Raw genomic sequence first — 10,703 nt, forward strand, 5'->3', positions numbered from 1 at the left:
TTAAGATTATTGTATAAAACAATGTTTCCAAAATATATTTTTATAGGTAGAGATTAGTAATCTCTTGGTAAAAGGACATATACAATATCATTAACATTTTTATGAATCTAGGCAGCAAAACCAAAAGTAATATAAAAAATATAGGTTCCCCCACTCCCATAAATATCATCAACTGTTAACTTCCACTGAGTAATAATTTTGTTCAAACATCTAAGGATAAAAACAAAATTAAATTACATCAAAATTATTAAAATGATGAGCATTTTTTCAACCATTTCATGAAAACCACAACTGGATTCATTCCTGCTCTGGCATGTTTTAGTATACAGGTACTCATGGACTCTGCTGATTCCATTTTGTCCCACCTTTGCATTTGCATCTATGCTTGCATTCCTATATATTGATAAATTTCTTGCAACAAGGTCTGGTCTTTATCCATGTCCTCACTTTTCACTTTTCTGTTATTTCTCTTAAAGCCTGCAAGAGTGAAAGTTTTTGGAGTGGAAGTCCTAGATTAACCCCTCAAGATCTGCAGGTAAGCAATGAGTGCCGGCCTCAGTAGTTCTAGAATCTCTAGCCCCATGAAGCTCCATAAGGAGAAATGACTTCTACTCTCTTGCCACTCACTTCCTTCAGTCAATTGGATCCTACTATAAAGATTGGAATCCTAGACTTTGGGGGGCCAGTCTGATCTTTAAACTCTTCATCTTCAATTGATTCTTCTTCAGGTAAGTGATAAACTTTGATGCTATATATTGGTATTTCAATATCATCAAGAATCCATTTCTTTAACCACTATCATTTCTTTCAAGTGAGGGCGCCAGTTTTTGTAATTACTTTAATATATATTATCTTCATAAACTTAGTTTCTAAGAATTTAAGTTTATGCTCAAAAAGGGGAAATAGAGTAAAACAACAATGCACTGTTCTTTGTGATATGGCTACCTGTTCAAACCACTTTCATCATGCAGATATTCAAACAACTCATCAATGTAAGAGATATTTTTTAAAATTCTGCAACTGATTGACCATCAGGGGGAAGCTCCAGCATTAAGCATCTGCCTCTGGTGGCCAGTGCACATCATAGCAATCAGTCAACTGGTCATTTGGTTGCTTAGGCTTTTAGACTTGTGTGTGTGTGTGTGTGTGTGTGTGTCCTTTAATGACCAATATTGTTGGGTTTCTTTTCATGTGCATAATGGCAATTTGTGTATCTTCTTTGGAGAAATGACTATTCAAATTCTTTGTTGATATTTTTATTTGGATCATTTGTCTTTTTATATTTGAGTTGTAAAGATTATTTTACCATTTTGGATACAAGTCACTTATTAGTTATATGATATTTTCCAATAAGATAACTTTCAAATATTTTCTCCTATTTTGGGGGGTATTTCCTTAGAATTTTTAGGGAACTTTTTTATTGTCTTCTGGGGTCAAGTTTGCTATCGAGGAGTTCAGTGCCATTGTAATTCCTATTATTATGGTAATTTTCAAAAATATGCAAAAGTAAAGAATAATATAGTGAACAACTATATATTGTCACCTACAATACATAATAATATCTTGCCAGCTTTGTAACATCCATCCATTTCTTTTAATATTTTTCCCCCTGGAATATTATAAAGGAACACAAGCATCTATTATTTTACCTGTAAGTCCTTCAACAGCCATCTCTAAGAAATGCGTTTTCTCTTAACATATTTATGATGTCATTATTACCTTTTTAAAAATAAATGATAGTGCCTTAATGTTATCTAATTTTTCATTTATAGTCACATTTCTTTTAATGCTTAAAATTTTATTTTCAACTGGATAACAAAGTTTATTCAGTCATTCTCCTATTGACAGACATCTGGACTGTTTTCAGTCTTTTATTGTTACAAATAACTCTATAATAAATATTCTTGTGCATATGTCATTTGGCATATATGCAAATATTTCTTTTGGATAAATTCCTAGAGTGTGATTGCTTGGTCTAATGGTAAATGCATTAGATATAGCCCAAAATCCTTACAAGGGTATTGTATAATTTTGTATTCTTTTGATTTACACATTAATATGGAAACACATACACTTCAATTCTCTCTCTACTTTTATATCACTTTTTGGAATTCCAAGTATTTAGGCATTTTCCCTTCTATCCCAATCCTTTTAATTTTGTCACACCCCCTTTCCTTATTTTTCGTTTTGATGGCTTTCTTTTCTTCTCATTTTCTGAGAGAATTTTCTCCACTTTGTCTTTAAATATGTCCACTAGATTTTAATTGCAGCTGTCATGTTTTAATTTTCAAGATATTTATCTGAAGAAAACCAAAACATTAATTTGAAAAGATATATGTGGCCCTATGGTTGTAGCATAATTTACAGTAGCCACAATAGGGAAGTAACCTAAGTGTCTATAGATAGATGATTAGATAAAGAAAATTAAAATGTGTTGCATATGTATGATGGAATATTACCTGGCCATAAAAAAAGAATGATGGACTATTAACTGGCCCTAGCCAGTTTGGCTCAGTGGATAGAGAATCAGGCTGTGGACCAAAGGGTCCTGGGTTTGATTCTGGTCAAGGGCATGTACTTTGGTCTCTGGCTCCTCTGTGGCCTGGGCCCTGGTCAGGGTTTGTGTAGGAGGCAACCAATTGACATGTTTCTCTCACATCGATATTTCTCTATGTATTTCCCTCTCTCTCCCATTCTCTCTAAAAATCAGTAGAAAAATATTCTCCAGTGAAGATTAAAAAAAAAAAAAATCTTACCATTTGCAAGAAGATGGATGGACATAGAAGGTATTATGCTAAGTTTAACAAGTCAGACAGAGAAAGACAAATATATGATTTCACTTATATGTGGAATCTAAAGAACAAAATAAAACAAGAATTAACTAGCAGAAAAAGAAATGATGAAGGGAAAGGTGAAGGGATTAAGAAGTAGAAATTCAAAGTTACAGAATAGTCATGGGATGTGAAATAAGGCCTAGGGAATATAGTCAATAATCCTATCTAATAAAGAGGGAATATGCTAATTGACCCTCACACCATTGCAAAAATTGTGGTACCCACAGCCAATAAGGAGGGAGTATGCTAATTGACTGCCCCGCCCTCAAAGGTGGCAGTGCCCACATCCACAAGATGGCCAGCAGGGGAGGGCATTTGGGAGTGACCAGGCCTGCAGGAGAGAGCAGTTGGGGGCGACCGGGCTGACAGGGAAGGTCAGTTGAAGGCAATTGGGCCAGCAGGGGAGCAGTTAGGTGTTGATCAAGCTGGCAGGAGAGTAGTTAGGGGGTGATCAGGTTGGCAGGCAGAAGTGTTAGGGACAATCAGGCAGGCAGGAAGGCGAGCGGTTGGGAGCCAGTAGTCCCAGATTGTGAGAGGGATGTCCGACTACAGGCAGTCGACATCCCTTAAGGGGTCCTAGATTGGAGAGGGTGCAGGCTGGGTTGAGGGACCCCCCCTCCCCAGTGCACAAATTTCATGCATTGGGCCTCTATTATTGTAATAACCATGTATGGTATCAAGTACTAGATTAATGGGGGGGGGGTCATTTTATCTATAATAAAAACATAATATGCTAATTAGACCTGATGTCCTTCTGGACATCCTTCTGGATAACCTTAAGGAAGAAGCTGGGGTTGCTGGGTCCTTGGTGCCTGCTGGCAGCTGGAGGGAAGCCCGGATCTCAGGTGCCAGAGAGAAGTCCAGGTTCTGAGTGCCAGAGGAAAGCCGGTGCTGGCAGCTCGGGGGAAGGAAGGCCTACTTTTACACAAATTTCATGCATCAGACCTCTAGGAACTTATATAAATGTCTAATTCACTATGCTGTACACCTGAAACTAATAAAATATTGAATCTCAACTATAATTATAAAATAAAATAAAATGAAATGAAATATTCCCTTGTGGAGAATAGACAGTAGGAAGACAGTGATAGAAATAGAATAGTTTGGAAGCTATTGCAGTAGCACAAATGAGAAGCAATGATAACTCATAGGCTACTAGAGTAAGAAGTGGCCAGATTTTGAATATATTTTAAAAGAAGAGTTGATAAGATTTGCTCAAGAATTTGAGTGCTTCAAGGATAAATCTAAGGTTTTAGGAGGCAGCGTAAGACAGGTTTTGTTCCTACTTACTATAATAAGGAAGAGCCATTTGGGGAGGAAAATTTCAGTTTTAATCCTATTATGTTTGAGATGTGTATTAGAGATCCAAGTTTCTTTATCAAGAAGGCAGTTGGATATATGAGTCTGGAATTCAAAGGAAAGGTCTGGGCTAGATATGTAAATTAGGAGTGATCAATATCCCATGCCATTTAAAGGGAAGGAAAGAAAGCTGCAGGGACTAAGTTCTGGGACACTAGCATTCAGAGATTGGGAAGATGAGGAGGAACCAGCAAAAAGACTGATGTGGAGCAGTTGGCTAGATAGGAGGAAAACTGAGAGAAACAAAACAAAACAAAACAAAACAAAAAAAAATGTTTCTGAAGAGGAGATGAACTCTGTCAAATGCTGTTACTAGATTTGATAAGATGAGGACTGAGAATTAGCCATTGCATTGATAATATAAAAATATGTTTTAGCCGAAACTGGGTTGGCTAAGTGGATAGAGCATTGGCCTGTGGACTGAAAGGTCCCAGGTTTGATTCTGGTCAACGGCATGTATCTTGGTTGTGGGCACATCCCTAGTAGGGGTTGTGCAAGAGGCAGCTGATAGATGATTCTCTCTCACTGATGTTTCTAACTCTCTATCCCTCTCTCTTCCTCTGTAAAAAATCAATAAAATGTATTTAAAAAAAAATGTTTTGATTGAGTGATAAGGGCCAAAGGTTTGACCACAGTGGATTTAAGGGTAAATGAAAGAGAGAAATTGGATATAGCCAGTACACTGTAGGTGTTCTATTGTGGGTTTTGCTGAAAGTGTGACAGAATGATGTAATAATAGGTAGAGATGAATGAGTTCAAGCCTGTTATCTCCTCCTCCTCTTTTTCTCCCTCTTCTTCCTCCTTCTTCTTATGAAAATGCCAGAGGGAATTATTGATTTAAGAGGAACAATTGATGATGCAGTATAGGGAGTGGACTATTATAACACATCTGTTTTTGGGTGATTAGGGGTGGTGATGGAATTCAGTAAATATTGAAAGAGCTGGCCTTGGAGTGAAGCTAAGATCAATCACTCATCCATTTTTAATGGGAGTAAATGCAGAGTATAAGAGTATACAGATGCAGGTAGATTAGGAGATTTTGTGGTAATAGCAAGTAGAACCTCTTTTCTGACTATTTCTATTGGTGAAATAAGAAACAATAGCATCAGCTGAGGATAGGGCTGAAGATGTACGTTTGAGAGAAAGGAGAAGGTTTGAAATATTAATCGAGAAAAATATGAATGAAACAGAAAGAAGGAAGTGTTTTGGTGCTTCAGATAAGCTTTAAAGGCCCACATGGAGTAAGTAATCACAAATTTAAAATAAGTTAAGTCAGCATGATTTTCTGTGTTGTTGTTTTTCCAGCCATGTTCAACTGCATAGGCACATGCATGGAGTAAACAAAACTAGGATTTGATTAAACAAGTATGTCAACACGAGAGAGCTGAGCATGTATGTAGAATAGTAATGAGGACTCCAGGCACAGATAAATTGAGGAAAGTACTCCTGGAGGAGGGAAGTTCGAGGAACTGAGCAGCCAGGTTATTGGATAGATTATGTATGTATTGAAACTGCCAAGTGTTATAACTGGAATAATCTTGAAGAAAGTTACCCATAGAGGTAGAAAATTTAGATGGTCGATAATATCTTGGCCACCATGAATAATGTTGCAACCACTATGGAAAGCAGTCTGGGGATTCCTCAAAAAATTAAAAATAGAGCTACCATTTCACCCAGCAATCCTTTTCCCGGGTATATACCCCCAAAACTTAAAAAACATGTATTCCTAGTCAGGGAACATGCCTAGGTTGCAGGCTTGATCCCCAATGGGGGTGTGCAGGATGCAGCCAGTCAATGATTCTCTCTTATCATTGATGTTTCTATCTCTCTCTTCTTCTCCCTTCCTCTCTGAAATCAATTTAAATATACTAGGGCCCGGTGCATGAATTTGTGCACCAGTGGAGTCCCTTGGCTTGGCTTGCGGGATCAGGCCAAAGCTGACTCTTCAACATTCCCCCAGGGGTCCTGGATTGTGAGAGGGTTCAGGCCAGGCAGAGGGACTCCACCAGTACATGATCAGGGCCAGGGAGGGACACAGGAGATTGGCTAGCTGGGGAGGGACTATGGGAAAGCTCCAAGGTGTGTCCAGCTCGTCTCATTCAGTCCTGATTGGCTGGACCCTAGCAGCAAAGTAACCAGTCACAGTGTGTAACCAGTCACAGTGTCTGCCCCCTGGTGGTCAGTGCATGTCACAGCAAGTGGTTGAGCGGCCTTAGCATATCATTAGCATATGGTTGAACAGATGACTGGACTACTGGACACTTAGCATATTAGGTTTTTTATTATATAGAATTTTTTTTTAAAAAGAATATACAGAACCATTGGGTTGAGCTTCTGGTGTTGTTGTTTTTCAATCACCAAGGGACATAGGTCAGGCCTTAAGCTAATAGAATTTTAGGGAGACAGTTTCTGCCATGAGCACACACAGCTCTGTGGGACCTTTCTTAAGCCCGGAGCACAAGAAGCTCTGAGAAGCTGTTTACTCAAGCCAGAGGTACTGCCTAGGCCACAGGAGAGGCAGAGACACTGGGAGAAGAGCGAGCTCATGAGATTTCTTGGCACTACCTTCTCCTTCTCTATGAGAACATCATATATAGTGTGGTTTATTGTTTTGTTTGTTTGTTTTCTGTTTTTTATACTATCTTTTTCTCAAGGTTCCTTTTTCCTGTGTGTTTGGAACTCTGTTTTCAAGACCTCAGGGAAGGGTATAAATGGAAGCCCACATACTACGTCTCTATAAAAATTATAACAATAATAAATTATTAATGAAATGTGTCTTATTCTTCTACCTTGACATCTATATCTTTATAATAACTTGGAGAGTCAGACTCAAGTTTATTATGGTAATCATGTTATAATATACAGGGTGGAGCAAAAGTAGATTTATAGTTGTTCATATGAAAAATAATATAATGATTAATAAAAAATAATGCAAGAATAAACTGTTTTATATATTCACCACTGTATTCCTACTTTTGCTCCACCCTGGAAAATATCAAATCAACACATTTTGCACCTAAATTTACCCAGTGTTACATGTCAGCTATATCTCAGTGAAAAAAATCAAATTTAGGATTCTTTGAGGGAAGGGGCTGAGGACTAACCTTTCAGTATAGAGCTCTGCTGAAGCCCACATGATTTCAGAACTATATATCTCCACACTCATCCATGCTTGCTGTCCCCACAGTTAGAGTCTCTCCAGAGACTACACCTCCAGTCTTCTACCGAGTGTTTTAAGTCCAGTCTCTGGGCTACTGTGGTTTGGCTGACAGGTCTGGACATCTGTCTACTTCTCTGCCTAACTTTTATCTGAATTTTATGCTTTCATCTCCACCTGAACTGTGCTCCATGCCCTTAAACTTCTCATCAATTCAGCTTTTTTACTAGTACTTGCTTCTGGGTCCCACATCCCCTTTTTACCTTTCACAAGTCTTGTTCATCAGCTTTCCAGCTTTCAAAATCTTTTTTGCTGTCATCTCTTCTATAATTCTTTTTGCAGTGCCAGGTTTATGCTTATTTTAAAACAAAACAAAACTGTCATTTTGGGAACTTTCCAGAACATTCCATGAGAGGTGTAGAAGCTAGGAGCGGCGGCTACCTGAGCTGTGCACAGCAACGTGCTCTCTCCTGCTCCTCCACACTTGCCTCAGCTTGCTCACCGGCTGTCAAACAAAAATGGTGAAAGAACCACTAACTATGATGTTTTGGAATTTAAAACCAATGCCACCCAGGAAGAATTGAAAAAGGCATATAGGAAGCTGGCCTTAAAATACCACCCTGATAAGAATCCAAATAAAGAAAAGTTTAAACATATTTCTTAAGCTTATGAATTGATCTTTGATGCAACGAAAAGGGAATTATATGACAAATAAGGAGAATAAGCAATTAAGGAAGGTGGAGCGTGTGGTGGTTTTGGTTCCCCCATGGGCATTTTTGATATGTTTTTTGGAGGAAGAGGAAGGATGCAGAGAGAAAGGAGAGGTAAAAACATTGTACATCAGCTCTCTGTAACTTTGAAAAACTTATATCATGGTGCAACAAGAAAACTAGCTCTGCAAAGGAATGTGATTTGTGACAAATGTGAAAGCTGAGGTGATAAGAAAGGAGCAGTAGAGTGCTGTCCCAATTGCCACGGTTCTGGAATGCAAAAAAGAATTCATCAGATAGGAGGACCTGGAATGGCTCAGCAAATTCAGTCTGTGTTCATGGAGTGCCAGGGTTATGGGGAATGGATGAGTCCTAAAGATAGACGTAAAAGCTACAACAGAAGGAAGATAGTTTGAGAGAAGAAGATTCTAGAAGTTCATATTGATTAGGGCACAAAAGATGGTCAAAAGATAACAATCCATGGAGAAGGAGACTAAGAACCAGGACTGGAGCCAGGAGATATTATCATTGTGTTAGATCAGAAGGACGATGTTGTTTTCACTCAACAAGGGGAAGACCTTTTCATGTGTACGGACATACAGTTGGTTGAAGCATTGTTGTGGCTTCCAAAAGCCAATAGCCACTCTTGATAACTGAACCATAGTCATCATTTCTCATCCAGATCAGATTGTCAAACATGGAGATATCAAGTGTGTATTAAAAGAAGGCATGCCAATTTATCATAGACCATATGAAAAGGGTCTCCTAATCATCATATTTAAGGTAAACTTTCCTGAGAATGGCTTTCTTTCACCTGATAAACTCTTTTTTGGAAAAACTCCTACTTGAATGGAAGGAAGTAGAAGAGACTGATGAAATGGACCAGGTGGAAACTGGTAGACTTTGATCCAAATCAAGAAAGATGGCACCATTACAATGGAGAAGCATATGAGGGATAAACATCATCCTAGGGGAGGTGTTCAGTGTCAGACCTCTTAATGGGGCCAGTGAATAACACTACTGCTGATATTATATACAGTAGTGAATGACTGAAGGACTGTAATCATAATATGCTCACTACTTACTGTAGTTTTTGTATTAATATTCAAGTATAGTAGTGTTATAAAAGTTAAAATGAAGAATAAACTCAAATTAAAAAAAAAACTGTCATTTTAGTGGACTTTTGTAAGATAGACAAAATAAATATGTTTCTTTAACTTTGATTGGAATTATTAACCCTTCTTTTTTACTGGTGCCAACCTTCTGATCATTATGATGACTACAGCGAACTTCTGCATTGGGATATATGATGACAATATACTGTTTAAAAAGAGAAATACTTGGAGTCTTTATATTTCAACACAGCACAAGTTTTTAAATGTTTTTCACTGACCTGATTCAATGACTGAAACATTTGGTTTACTTAAACACAGTAGTTAAGAAGGCTGAATCAAATGTGGTTTGATTTTCCAAACTTTCTAAGGGGTGTAGTAGATGTTTATTTTTGTATCTGTCTATAATATACCATCATATTCTGGCAATCAGTTTAATTTTCCATTGGGAACTACCCCCTCCCACTCTCTGTCCAAGTGTTTGAATGGGCCTAGGTCTGGAAGTTGCACATGATTCAGCTATGTTAAAACATAGGATTCACCCTCTGACTGCCGTAGTTGGTTCAGGGATGAGTATCTGACCCAAACCAATTCAGCACCTAGAACTTTCATTGGAACTCTTCAGGAAGATATAATCTTTCTTAATATGGTCACTAAGCTGGGAGGCTGTAAGGCCAAAGATGCTGGTGGCCATGCTGCCCCCCATGTAGGCAAATACTTGTGAACGAATAAAGAAAAGGACACAGAAAAATGGAGATTGAAATCTGATGATGTTGCTTGTTGCTAGAGACCCTAGGTCCAACAATGCCTGAAAAAATCTTGGACATTCTATGAACCAATGAATTTTCACTTGTTGAAAACTAATTTATATTGTTTTTCTGCTTTGTGCAACCATAGAGGTCATAATCAAAGTAGAATATATACAAGGCTGTGTGTGTGTGTGTGTGTGTGTGTGTGTGTGTGTGTGTGTGTGTATGCTCACGTGCTCACAATAGAAAGAGAATATGAATTCCAAATAAATCATTGCTCTTACTTTCTTAAGAATAAATATAATGCCATTGTACTTGTAGAAATAAGTAAAGTTATGTTGTTCATGTGAATATGGACTTTTTATGTGTGAATAAAACAAGAAAGCATGATGCTAGAGGTATGACTCTTGATAGAGTTCTTTTCAAAGCCTTTGAGGATGATTTCATCTAACGCTAACAGCTCACAGGGGAATTTCAGAGGGTAAAAAAAAGTTAACATTACATGATTCTACCAGATGTGGGATAGGGAATAATTTTAGAATTTAAATAACTAAAGAGTGCCTCTGGTGTGCTTCTAATGTTTCAGTATATGCAAATTAGATTTTATATAGTGCATCGAATAATATGGCCAACAATGGAGTGAAATCTATCTTTAATTGAAAGCAGAAATAGAGGAAAGCTGGGATTGGGAAGCATAATTTCCAGTTCTAACAAAAGCTGTTTGTTTACACTGTGTATTAAAAATAGGCCATAATTTTAAAAAAATCATAGCGAGATCAGTA

General features: G+C 37.7%; 1 pseudogene; it reads left to right on the forward strand.

Moving 5' to 3' along the window:
- The first annotated feature begins 8,046 nt into the window (after positions 1-8,046).
- On the forward strand, positions 8,047-9,227 carry LOC118705529 (annotated as a pseudogene).
- Positions 9,228-10,703: the final 1,476 nt, after the last annotated feature.

This window comes from Pipistrellus kuhlii, unplaced genomic scaffold (assembly GCF_014108245.1).
Source record: "Pipistrellus kuhlii isolate mPipKuh1 unplaced genomic scaffold, mPipKuh1.p scaffold_m20_p_5, whole genome shotgun sequence".
Taxonomy (NCBI): Eukaryota; Metazoa; Chordata; class Mammalia; order Chiroptera; family Vespertilionidae; genus Pipistrellus; species Pipistrellus kuhlii.